Below are 13,951 nucleotides of genomic sequence, written 5' to 3'. Positions count from 1 at the left end.
GTCCAGGGATGACATCATTTGTTTGTATGATAGCTCTACCTTTAGCTTTTTAAGAAAACTCCAAACTGTTCTCCTTAGTGGCTGTGCTAATTTATGTTCCCACCAGCAGTATAGTTGAGAACTCTTTTATTCATACCCTCTCAAACGTTTATGGTTTGTGGATTTTTTGATGATTCCCATTCTGACTAGTGTGAGGTGATATTCCATGGTAGTTTTGATCTGCATTTCTCTAATAATTAGTGATATTAAGCATCTTTCAGTATGTTGTTTTTGAAAGAATAACAAAAGAAAACCTAGTCTTCTCATAAGGATATTGTTGCTTATCCCTATAATGGAATCCTCTAGTAAGGTTTTATTTTTTGTAGTGTTCTCTCTCTTAATCTGATAGGTTTTGGTAATCACTGTGCTATTTTTACACCATTTTTATATTCAAATATTGCATTTTATTATACCAGGGGGAAAAGGCAAAAACCAGAACCATTCATGGGCAACTAGGGGTGTGATGCCACTCTTAAAGGGGCATGCCCCTTCCTCTAAAGGTCACTCCCCTTTCAGGAAAGAAAGAGAGAAAGAAAGAAAGATAATGCTAAGTCGTGAACTGTAGCTTGCCAGGCTCCTCTGTTCATGGGAGTCTACAGGCAAGAATACTGGAGTGGGTTGCCATTTCCTTCTCCAGGGGCCAACCAGGAACTGAACCCAGGTTTCCTGTATTGTGGGAGGATGCTTTACCGACTGAGCTATACAGAAAGCCCCTTTCTGGGGGCTGCTCTAAACAACTTTCTACATTCTCTGGATTCCACAATTCAGAATAAGCAGCTATCTTAACGTAAAATTCTCATTTAGTCTTTGGAAATTATTACTAAAATTTAGTCCCTTCTCTTCATTTCTAATCATCAGCTGACATCATCTTTCACTTGGCAAACTGCAAAGGTTTCTTAACGGATCTTTATGCACCTATTTACAATCCCTTCCAGTCTTTTTCCCACACTTGGTTGAAGATGAAGGAAAACTTTAAAAAGTTCATGCTTAGACCCTTGTATCATTTTAATGATAAGATTAAAATATGTAGTTTGATCTTAATGTTTTGCAGGACCATGCTTTTGTCCATCTCTCTTGCTCATAGTACTCCAGTCATAACCAGCGCTTTAATGTTTATAGTCACCACGTTCCCTCCTATACCAGGGTGTTTATACATCTGTCCCTTTTAATTTAAGCATGCTTTCACCCCTTTTGCTTAATAAACTTCTTCTATTGCTTCATTTCTCCATTCAAGTTTTCTGTGAAGAGAGCCCTCTTTGAATCTCCAGACTGTATGTTTCTACGATAATATGTTTTCATGGTTCTTTATCAGTTCCTTCATAGCATTAACCTCAGTTTGTAATAATGATCCAAATGAATACTTTATAATCAAATTAAGATCTCTTTTTTCCACCATATTAAGGCCCCACATGCGTAATTATGTCTGCTGTGCTCCTCCTTGGGTCTTCCCTAATGGCTCAGTACGTAAAGAATCCTCTTGCAGTGTAGGAGACACAGGAGATGCAGGTTCAACCCATGAATTGGGAATAACCCTCTGGAGAAGGAAATGGCAACCCACTCCAGTATTCTTGCCTGAAAAATCCCATGGACAGAGTACCCTGGAGGGCTATAGTCCAATGGGTCACAGACATTGGACACAACTCAGCAACTAAGCATGTTCCTCCTGGTAGCTCCTTATCTAGTATAGCACTGAAATTGAGTTTAATAAACATTTGCTGCACAAGTGGTAGAGAAAATTGTCTTTATGAAAATTTTATTCAGAGGAACCTATGACTTTCTTTTAAGAAAACAGAGTAGAAAAATGGTATAAGTGCCTTTTGTGATGGTGAGTATTCTAAGAATGTGCTATGCTTTGCTGTGCCAAGTCGCTTCAGTCCTGTCCAACTCTGTGTGACCCTATGGACTGTGGCCCACCAGGATACCCTGTTTATGGGGTTTCTCCAGGCAAGAATACTGGAGTGGGTTGTCATGCCCTCCTCCAGGGAATCTTCCCCATCCAGGGATTTAATCTGCATCTCTTAAGTCTCCTGCATTGACAGGCAGGTTCTTTACCATTAGTGCCATCTGGAAAGCCCATTCTAAGGATACCCGAATATAAAAGTCATTTCTCTGGAGGAAGAAAACAAAGAGGAAAAGGAAAAGAAGTAGAAAGGTGACAGAAGAGAGGAGAAGAGCAAAGATGAGATGTAGGGAGAAGAGTGAGTGAAAGTTGCTCAGTCATGTCCGACTCTTTGCGACCCCATGGGTTGTAGCCTGCCAGGCTCCTCTGTCTATGGAATTCTCCAGGCAAGAATTCTGGAGTGGGTAGGAGTTTAGAAAAATGTTGGGAAGATAAGTGAGTAAAAGATTAGAAGTGAAAACTATGTACTGTTATTCAATTATGAATTTGTCCATCCACTTGTTCAGTTGGCTACTCAACCTGTTAACATTTATTGCATATGTACCATGTGCCTAGTACAAGGTCTACAGTAATAAACAAAATAGACTAAGACTGATCTCCTTGCTTATAATTCAGTGATGAAAATATGTAATGGGGAAGGAAAAATCTGATTCCATATTAGGTCTCTTTTTTCCACTTTAACCTTTATATTCTATTGCTTTTGCTTTCCATTCAGAATACTATCCATAGCTTGAAATACATGGGAGAGCCCATTCTCAAGGTTCTGATCTTTAAGGGTATAACACCTTTTACTTCATATAGAAATAAAAAGATGCAAAAGAGTGAATGTTATTTTCTTTTTAGAGATTTATAGGATCATTGTTACCTGACCCATGTGGACAGTTGCAAAAACAAAGGAACCCTACACCAAGAAGTTTCCAACAACCAAACACTCCCCTCCCTCAGTTTGCCTTTAAAAATGTCTTGCTGCAATCCCACTACTGGGTATATACCTTGAGAAAACCACAACTGAAAAAGACACATGTATCCCAGTGTCCATTGCAGAACTATTTAAAAATAGCTAAGACCTGCAAGCAACCTAGAGGTCCGTTGACAGAGGAATGGATAAAGAAGTTGTATTATATGTATACAATGGAATATTACTAGGCTGTGAAAAAAGAATGAATTTGAGTCAGTTGTAGTGAGGTGGATGAATCTAGACCCTGATATACAGAGTGAAGTAAATCAGAAAGAGAAAAATAAATACTGTATATACTAATGCATATATATGGAATCTAGAAAAAGGGTATTGATAGCCTGTTTTCAGGGCAAGAATAGAGAACAGACTTATGGACACACAGGGGGAAAAGAAAAGGTGGAACAAATTGAGTGTGCCACTGAAATATATGCATTACCATGTGTAAAACCAATAGCTAATGGGAAGTTGCTATAAAGTGCAGCGATCTCAGTCTGATGCTCAGTAACAGCCTGGGTGGGATGGAGTGGGAGATGGGAGGAAGGTTCAAGAGGGAGGAGACATGTGTATACTTTTGGTTGATTCATGTTGATGTAGGGCAGAAACCAACACAACACTGTAAATCAATTATCCTCCATTTAAATATAATTTTTTTTTAATTAAAAAAAAGTCTTGCTAAAACTTTTCAGATTTTTTAGGTGGGTGGAGGTATGAACCACCCATTTTCCTTGCATAGCCCTGCAATAAACCTTTCTGTGCTCCAGAATCAGACAGTTCAATATTGTTTGGCCTCTCTGTGAGTTGGGCATATGAATTTGTGTTCAGTAGCAAATATTGAAAAATAATTGAGTAAATTAACAATATCATTTTAGATAGTGCTGTGTCATATAGAATAAAACAGAATGTACTGTGACAGGGCTACACATTATGAGAAAAAGAATATGTGATGTAGCTTCTCAATATTGAGTAAAAGTTTAAAAAACAATAGTAGCAGTAAAAAATTGAAGAAGCAGAGGTCTGCACTTAAGGTTATTATCAGTTGAACTGAGACAGCATAAACACAAAATGTATGAGGTAAAGAATATGAGCAAGCAAATCATGGGGATATACTGAAAAATGTGGGCAATAATCTGGATTGATATAATGTTAGAAAATGGAGCTTGGGCCAAGTTCACCTGTATTTCTGAGGGAGAAAGAAGCTGTAGCTGATATAAAGTCTACATTTGAAGGAACAAATGTATCTCAATCATAAAAAAAAAAAACTTAAATCGAAAAACATTTCGGTTACTAACTCAACTCCATGAAAAGAGTTAGGCATGTTTAGTACAGAGATTATGATCTCATGCCTCCTTTCATGAAGTAATATGAAATTTCCTACCTAGGTTTTGATATCAGAGTCAAGTGGGACACATTTAATGCAAAAGAAGTACATTTTGGGAGACTATTATCTTCTTTTAACTTTACTTGTTTATCTTTGGCTGTGCTGGGTCTTTGCTGTTGTGGGTAGGCTTTCTCTAGTTGCAGTGAGCAAGGGCTACTCTCTAGTTGAAGTGCGCAGGCGTCTCATTGATGTGGCCTCTCGTTGCAGAGCACAGGCTTTAGGGTGTGTAGGCTTCAGTAGTTGCGGCACGTGGGCTCAGTAACTGGTGCACAGGCTCAGCTGACCATAGGCATGTGGGATCTTCCCAGGCCAGGGATCCAACCTGAGTCCTCTACATTGGCAGGTGAATTCTTAACCAGTGGACCACAGGGAAGTCCACCACTTTGCTATCTCGATCCTGACTCAATTTCTCAATTTCATAAGTGAAAGGACCAAAGGAACTCAGTGAGAAGTTCAGACATGAATAATTCGCCATCTGTGGAAAAGGGAGCATATCTATCAAGGTCTCGGTAGGAGAACAAATTAAAAAATTATGAAATAAATGAATGTATTCTTTCTTTTCTCTGAAATCAATAAAGAAAAACTAAACACCAGGTGTGACCAACAGCTTCCATTTGCTATTCTAATTTTCACCATTCTCTAATATGCTTTATGTCTTTTCAAATTGACCTGTGTGAATTACAGCCACAGAGTTCATATGCCACTGAGGCTTCCAGAGGGTTTGGGCACTGAAGATCATGCTGAAAGATGAGAGGGTAGGAGGACAGAAAGTCTTTATTTCCTTAGCTTTCTTGTAACACAGCTTAGCTTGGGATGACTGCACAATTTTTCTTCCAAATGGGGACATATCTGAGAGTGAAAGAAGTGCTACTAATGGTTATACTTGTACAAGAGGTTTTAAATCTCACCTGGCCCAGGCAAATCTGTACTTACATTCAGCCTAATTTGGCCTGTCTTCCTCAGTTGAAGATTAGTGCTCCTTTCAAGTTGTTCAATGTGATTCTCTCCTTTTCTGAGCACCACAGGTCTCTGTTTCTCCCAGCCCACTGTTTCTCAAATACTAGCATGTATCAGAATCACCTATTAAAATAGGGATTGGGGGGACCAGACTCAGAGTTTTAGGTTCAGGGGTGGAGGCTGAGTATTTTCATGTCTAACAGATTCCATGTAATGCTAATGCTTCTGGTTCATGATTTGTACTTTGAGACACACTATCTTGATTATTTTGGGTTAAGCTTGATAAAAGCATTGATACTGTTAGCCATAGTCTCTGTACTATACAAAGTGGTCCTTTTATACTTGTCCACACTTTTGTAAAAACCTCTCTGTAACTATTTCTTCTTGAATTATGCAGGATACTATATAATGGTGAAAATCAAGGATTATAAATTATAATCTCATTATAAATCCTTAAAGTTTGCTTTAAATAAAATGGATTCAGAGCTGGTCTTTGTGTCATGGTGAGGAAATTGATGGAATTTTTAGGGCAGTACAAGACATGTGCTTCAATTATTTCCTTATCACATTTCTTGCTTTGAAATAGACACTAATGAAGAAGCTATGTCCTCTTGCCTTTCTGATCATGTTTAGCAAGTCAAGGTTTATGACACAATGATGAGAAGTGATGGGGAAAACATAGTGTTGTGTAAGTGGATCCATATTGAGAAAATGACCTGCAGTCTTTATTTCAGCAAAGCACATCCTCAGCAACTGTCATACTCATTTGGAGGAAAGTAAATATTATCGTTTGATCCGGGGTTGTCAGTCATCTTAATGTTCAGTGGAATAGCTTAAGAAACACTTTATTGATGTATACTCAAATGAATAATTAAAAGTTGAAGCATCTGCAGCTGAACCAGTGGCACTCTAATCTATACAGGAAAAAGGATTGAAAGTTTATGCCCAAAAGGAAGAGAAAAGGGAAAGGAATACAAATAAAAGGTTGCACAATGATTTGCGCTTTTGAAGGGGCCCTGCTTTTGCCACTTCACAAATGTAATTTTCATATCAGCCATGGTAAGCAAGAGACTAAAACCCTGTTGAGTTTGGTGGTTGGCTGAGGTGGAAGAGGGGATTTAAAAAAGTCGAATTCATTCCTTTACGGAAAAAAATAAAATCCCAAAATTAATACCAAAATGTAAAAACGTCAAATGAATTAAAACTAAATGCCCATATGCAGGTATCTAAGTTTATTTTTTTTAGCATTGTGTTGCAATCTTTGAATGATGGAAATATCTTAATCTGCCATATATCAATGAGATTTTTCTACTAGTACTAACATTTTCCTAGTTTTCAAAAAAACATTTTACAATGTGATTGTATTTATTTAGTCCTGTCAGTATCAGCCTCTGCCTGTAATTCTTTATATCTAATACTCTTGTGTAGCTTAAATTCACATAGCCAGCAATACATGGCAGAGTTGGATTCCAAACCTAGGTATGTGCAACTCCAAAGCCAGGGCTCCTAACCAGCAAACAGTTCTGCATCCTAGCCCCCATGTCTTTCCAGATCTCTTTCTTTTCTGCTTCCATGGAATATCCATTCATTCATTCACTGAAATAATATTAATAGTTGTGAAAGTTACTCAGCCGTGTCTGACTCTTTGTGACCCCGTGGACTATATATAGTCCATGGAATTCTCCAGGCCAGAATACTGGCCTGGAGTGGGTAGCCTTTCCCTTCTCCAGGGGATCTTCCCAACCCAGGGATCGAACTCGGATCTCCCGCATTGCAGATGAATCCTTTACCAGCTAGCTGAGCCAAGAGGGAAGCCCAATATTGATAGCGTTGACAGCTGCTAAACTCTAAAAGTGTGTGTGTGTGCTCCATTGCTTCAGTTGTGTCCAACTCTTTGTGACCCTATGGACTGCACCCTGCCAGGCTCCTCTGTCCATGAGATTCTCCAGGAAAGAATAATGGATTGGGTTGCCATGCCCTCTTCCAGGGGATCTTCCTGATCCAGGGATTGAACACATGTTTCTTGCATTGCAGGCAGATTCTTACCCACTGTGCCACTTGAGTAGCCCCAAAGTCTAAATAATATTTGTTAAACTCTAGTACCAGGCAGTATGTTGTGACTGCATAATTCAATATTCTAAGCAAAAGACAGGCAACAACCTGTCTGAGGAAATACATTCCTGAGATCAGAGATATGTCTTGTCTATATCTACATTCTTAGGATGAGCAAAGTGAAAAAGTGAAAGTGAAAGTTGTTCAGTTGTATCTGACTCTCCATGGGCAATAGAATCCATGGAATTTTTCTGGCCAGAGTACTGGAGTGGGTAACCGTCCCTTCGCCAAGAGATCTTCCCAACCAAGGGGTCAAACCCAGGTCTCCTGCATTGCAGGTGGACTCTTTACCATCTGAACCACCAGGGAAGCCCAATCTTCATAGATTTGAGGCTAACCTCCCTCATGGAAGTACAAGCAGAAGTCATTAGTAGTGCTTTTCATTAGTCATGGGCCTGGGAGAAAGTCTCACAGAGGATGTGTCATTGAAGTTGCAAATTTGATTAAGGAAGGAAATGTAAGGCAAAAAACAAAAGGAACAAAACACAATCACTGTACCTGGGTGGTTCATTGATTTCTCACAGGGGCCAAGATTAGGAATCCTGATACTGCTCTATTTGCACACACAGATAATTACATACAGATGTATATATGCATGACTAGTGAGTGTTTGTGTGCATATATATACTTACATCTATATTTTCTTAGTGCTATCCACTGAGCGTTACCAGAAGCAGTGATATTTGTTAACAGTGAGCACACTCAGCACATCTTAGTTTCTAAGTCCATCTACTCATACAAGTGGAGAACACACTCTTTACACAATACAGTAAAGCTCTTTAGCTCTTTAACGAACTGGCTGATTCTAGGGCTTAGGTGAGGGAAAGAAAGGTAAGTCTGGCATCATGCATACAAGAGTGTAAGGAAGTACTCTGAAAATAATAATAACACAAACAAATATCTGCAAGTTCATACTTATACTAAAAACTAAGTAAATAAATAAATAGGGATGGAGAGGTGTGTCAAATATTTCTTGCAGAATAATTCAAGCCAATAAAGATAATGAGAAAAAATAGAAAATTGCCATTTATTATATCACAGCAATAATTTTCTGGGCAAAATTCATGCATGAATGCAGAAACAAGCAGGTGACAATTTAAGCAGAAACAGAATATTTGCATAATCTCAAAGTAATTAATGCACAACCTCAATGAAATAATGAGAGAACATCAGACAATCTCAAGTTGAAGGACAGTCAACATGTTAACTGATCTTCAAAAGTGACATGAAAATATGAAAGAGAAAGCATGAAAAATATCTTGAAAGTCAAGAAAGATTGAGGGACTCTCACAGATACGGGGAGGCTACAGACACAGGACAATTAAATCCACATGGAGTCCTGAGTTAGATTTTGCAACAGGACAAAAACAAAACAAAATAAAACAAAACTTGTGTATCAAATGGTTACATTAGCTAATATATTTTAATAAGGTAAAGAAATATTCTATGGAAATGTAAGTTACTAAATAAAGGAAATTGGGGGAAGGGTATAAGGAAATTCTTTGTACTCCATTTTAATTTATTTGTGAATTTAAAATTATCCCCCCAGAAAATAAAATTAGAAAAAGATCACTCAGTTTGCTAATCTTGGAAGAAGGCTGCATCCAGACTCTTGCCTGCTGCCTTGCCTCGCAGAAGGGTTAGAGCCAGGAACAGTAGGGCACAGAGAGTTTGGCGCTGCTTCTTCCCTTTTAAAGGCTATCAAGGAAACATGAGCCAGTCTCTCCATGGGAAGATGATAACTTACAGGAAAATGGGACAAAACATAGTGCTTGGAGATGCCTGTAAATGTGGTTTAGCCACTTGATGGAGGAAATGAAATCATAAAACAGTGTTTACCAAGTTCTTGTGAAAACACAGAAAAATACCCAATCTAATGCAACAAGAAAGCAAATATAAAATATATATTCAATCATAATAACTGTGTAAAAAACAAACCCACTCAGAAGGCGGGATAAAAGGATAAACTCAATAGCCACTGTTAAGATTTTAGTGTATGTCTAGATGATGAGAATAGATTATTTTTTTCTCTTTTCAAATACTGCTATATTTTGTTTATTGATTCCTTCACCTTGTTCCAAAAACTGATTTAAAGTAGCTTAGTCTGAATTTTGCATTAATAAACATTATTTTTAACAATACCAAAAAAAAAGAAAAAAAAAAAAGGTTGCACATTTTTTCTGAGGCAGGGAAAGCATTTCAGGCAAATAGAACTGTATCAACAAGGACTTGAAAACACATGCCATGTATTAGAGAAACTGTGAAGAAGTCTAGTGGGTTTCCATGGTGGATCAGACAGTAAAGAATCTTCCTGCAATACAGGAGACCAGGGTTCAGTCCTTGGGTTGGGAAGATCCCCTGGAAAAGAAGTCTAGTGTAACTAGACTAAGAGTTATATGGGGTGACTAACAGTAGATAACAAGGCTCACGTGTAGGTTAACAAAAGAAGATTGTGGCCCAGCTTCCATGGATCTCTTGAGGAATTTCTATAGAGATACACTGGCATAGATTTCACAGTGGAGAAGTGGTAAGTGGTATATTAGAAGGAAAGCTGAGGTGGGAGAAGGACAAAGTAGGGGATATGGTCCACAGGCTGAGAGAGCAATTAGGGGTGGCCTTAGACTGTCTTCTGGGACCCTGAATGCCTGCATGTGCTTGTCATGGAACCAGAATTCATTAGTGTGAAGTACATTTTCTTCTGGTCAAACCTATTTAGATTTCATGCTAGAAAAGGAATGATAAACATATTCACATCACAGTGTTAATGTATTCCATTGTGGTGAAATTTGTTATCACTTCCAAAACTTGACTACCAAGATAACTTCACCAAATCTATTTAAAAATTTTGAGAATTAAGTTGTTGATATTGACATAAAGACAATGTAAAATATAACTGTTACTCTTAGTAGAAAAAGTAATTGCAGGAGTTTCCCGGTGGTCCAGTGGTTAAGAATCCGTCTGCCAATGTAGGGAACATGGAATCAACCCCTGAATCTAAGAAAATTCTAAATGTTTGGGGGCAGCTATTGGACGGCCTGATGCTAAAGCTGAAACTCCAATACTTTGGCCACCTCATGTGAAGATTTGACTCATTGGAAAATACCCTGATGCTGGGAGGGATTGGGGGCAGGAGGAGAAGGGAACGACAGAGGATGAGATGGTTGGATGGCATCACCGACTCGATGGATATGAGTTTGAGTAAACTCCGGGAGTTGGTGATGGACAGGGAGGCCTGGCGTGCTGCGATTCATGGGGTTGCAAAGAGTCGGACATGACTGAGCGACTGAAATGAACTGAACTGAACTGAACTGAAACTACTGCCACAACTCCTGAAGCCCATGCTCCTGTGATCTGCAATGAGAAGCCCGTACACTGCAAAGAAGAGTAGCCCTCACTGTCTGCAACTAAAGAAAATCTGTGTACAGCAAGGAAGACTCAGCACAGCCAAAAATGAATGAATAAATAAATAAATAATGTTTCATGTTTCTCACCATGGAGCTCCCTGTTCCTCAGGCTATATGACTTGAGCTGAGAGCTTGTCATTTAAAATAAAGAAAAGAAAGTGCAATTGCATTATCATCCTTTTTTTTTTTTTCTAAATTGGGAGAGATGCAGACTAAATGTTTTACTTTATGTTATGTATTAGACACAATAATGTCTATTGCCTCTACTACATTTATAACATTTCTCCCTGCAACAATATCAGTAAGATATTTTAAGTTTTTTTTTTTTTTTAAGTATTACAGGTTGCCTGGATTAAGCCAAACTATCATCAGTGGGAATACTTATGGCTAATAACAGGAAGGAACTATGACTTGTAAAAGGATTTAAAGAAGATTAACATGGCTCTCTATATATTTTTTACATTCAAACTGTATGATGATGAATTGAGGCCAATATTTTTGTGTTTTATATATTTGCTATCATTTATTTGTATAAATCAAAAGACTGTATCTGCTGAAAGTCAAACATAGTTCACTGCTATGAAGGGATAAGTCAACATACCACTTATGTACACAGAGAAAATAATTTTCTTCTCTGGAACTAAAACATGCTGTTACTACAAGACAACCAAAATCTCAGGGGAGAAGAAAAAATTTAAATTGAACCTATCCCTGAAAAGGGGCTGGACTTGAGCAAAAGAGGGTCCACAAATTTATATTATACCAGCTCACTTTGGCTGTGCCTCTAAGAATAATCAGCAACAGTCTGGGAGTTGAAGGGAGTCATGGTGAAGAGTTAAGAGATTTTTGTAATAATTCAGGTGAGAGCTGTGAGGGAAGTTTGAACCAGAGTATTTTTGGTGGTGATTCTGAAAAGTGGTAAAAACATGAGTGCAATGGTAAAGCTGGAAAGATTTGCTGATAGATGGGATGTGAAATGTGGAAGACACTAAGTAATATAAATAAATCACTACTGAATGCAACTGGCTAAATTAAGAAAATGTTATGTCTTGGAAGAATACTCTCCAATAGAAGCATTGTATTTAGGTGATTTTCCTAAGGCTCAAATTTAATAAAATTTTATTCTAAAGGAGTTGATAAAATTTAAAGAATAAAGAAGCTTACTACTAACAAGAAAAGGTAGATACTTAAAATTGACTCCATGTTTTAAAATTTTCCATAGGCCTGGCTTTATCAAGATGATATGTATTTACGTATCTTGGAAAATGAAACAATGATAAGTAGTTTCAAATAAGCAATGACCAGCTGTTGAGAATGTTAAAAATAGTTGTCCTTTATAGTCCCCATAATAAACAGATACTTAAAATATTTTTCACATTAATTTGCTACCTATTTTTAATTAATTATTTGTTACTTTTTAAATTACATTTATTATTATTTAAGTCCCACTGTAAATTTTGTTACCTAAATCTTTCATCATAAAATTTTCTATTCATTTGATTTATGAAATCTTTACTTTATTCATTTTCTAGAAATTTTTCAGTCTCTTTCGGGGGTTATTGTCTCTACTTTCACCCAAATGCTGTTCATAAGAAAGATTTTATTTATGATTTGTCTCTTTCATAATGACAAAGATTAAGTCTCTCTCACACACTAAACTTCTGACAATGTATGATATATGTATTATTATGTTCTCAAAAAAAAATGTTTGTTAAATAAACAAATCAGTGAATGTAGCAGTGACTCAAAGGAAATAGCATATGTAGGTGGGATAAGTTCACACAGAATCTCTGGAAGTGCCTTTTTTTTTTAAATTTTATTTATTTATTTATTTATTATTAGTTGGAGGCTAATTACTTCACAACATTTCAGTGGGTTTTGTCATACATTGATATGAATCAGCCATAGAGTTACACGTATTCCCCATCCCGATCCCCCCTCCCACCTCCCTCTCCACCCAATTCCTCTGGGTCTTCCCAGTGCACCAGGCCCGAGCACTTGTCTCATGCATATCACCTGGGCTGGTGATCTGTTTCACCATAGATAATATACATGCTGTTCTTTCGAAACATCCCACCCTCACCTTCTCCCACAGAGTTCAAAAGTCTGTTCTGTACTTCTGTGTCTCTTTTTCTGTTTTGCATATAGGGTTATCGTTACCATCTTTCTAAATTCCATATTTATGTGTTAGTATGCTGTAATGTTCTTTATCTTTCTGGCTTACTTCACTCTGTATAAGGGGCTCCAGTTTCATCCATCTCATTAGGACTGGTTCAAATGAATTCCTTTTGACGGCTGAGTAAAATTCCATGGTGTATATGTACCACAGCTTCCTTATCCATTCATCTGCTGATGGGCATCTAGGTTGCTTCCATGTCCTGGCTATTATAAACAGTGCTGCGATGAACATTGGGGTGCACGTGTCTCTTTCAGATCTGGTTTCCTCAGTGTGTATGCCCAGAAGTGGGATTGCTGGGTCATATGGCAGTTCTATTTCCAGTTTTTTAAGAAATCTCCACACTGTTTTCCATAGTGGCTGTACTAGTTTGCATTCCCACCAACAGTGTAAGAGGGTTCCCTTTTCTCCACACCCTCTCCAGCATTTATTGCTTGTAGACTTTTGGATAGCTGGAAGTGCCTTTTTAAACTACAATAAAGATTAGGTGGCTCAGTAGTAAAGAATCCCCCTGCAATGCAGGAGACGTGGGTTCAGTCTCTGGGTCAGGAAGATCCCCTGGAGAAGGAAATGGCTATCTACTCCAGTATTCCTGCCTAGGAAATCCCATGAGTAGACGATCCTGGCAGGTTACAGTCCACAGGGTCACAAAGTGTTGAACATGACTGAGTGACTGAACACACACATACAAAGATCTTGGAAATTAAGTGCTGCCATCCCACTCCTACCCATCCAGGCTGATCTCAGTGGTGAATGTGACCCACATGTACTCCTATGACAGTGATAGGTCTACAACTCTGACTTAGACCTCTTGTTTCCTCCCAGCACTTCAGCTGCCACCCATCTGCTAAAAAAAATATTCAAATCTCCATCTCTAACCCTGTCCCCCTCTTTTCAACACCTTGGCTGTTCATGAAATCTGGTATGCTTAGTCACTCAGTCGTGTCTGACTCTTTGCCACCCCACGGACTGTAGCTCACCAGGCTCCTCTGTCCATGGGATTCTCCAGGTAAGAATACTGGAGTGG

Source organism: Cervus canadensis, chromosome 5 (assembly GCF_019320065.1).
Source record: "Cervus canadensis isolate Bull #8, Minnesota chromosome 5, ASM1932006v1, whole genome shotgun sequence".
Taxonomy (NCBI): domain Eukaryota; kingdom Metazoa; phylum Chordata; class Mammalia; order Artiodactyla; family Cervidae; genus Cervus; species Cervus canadensis.
This window is presented reverse-complemented; position numbering follows the sequence as displayed.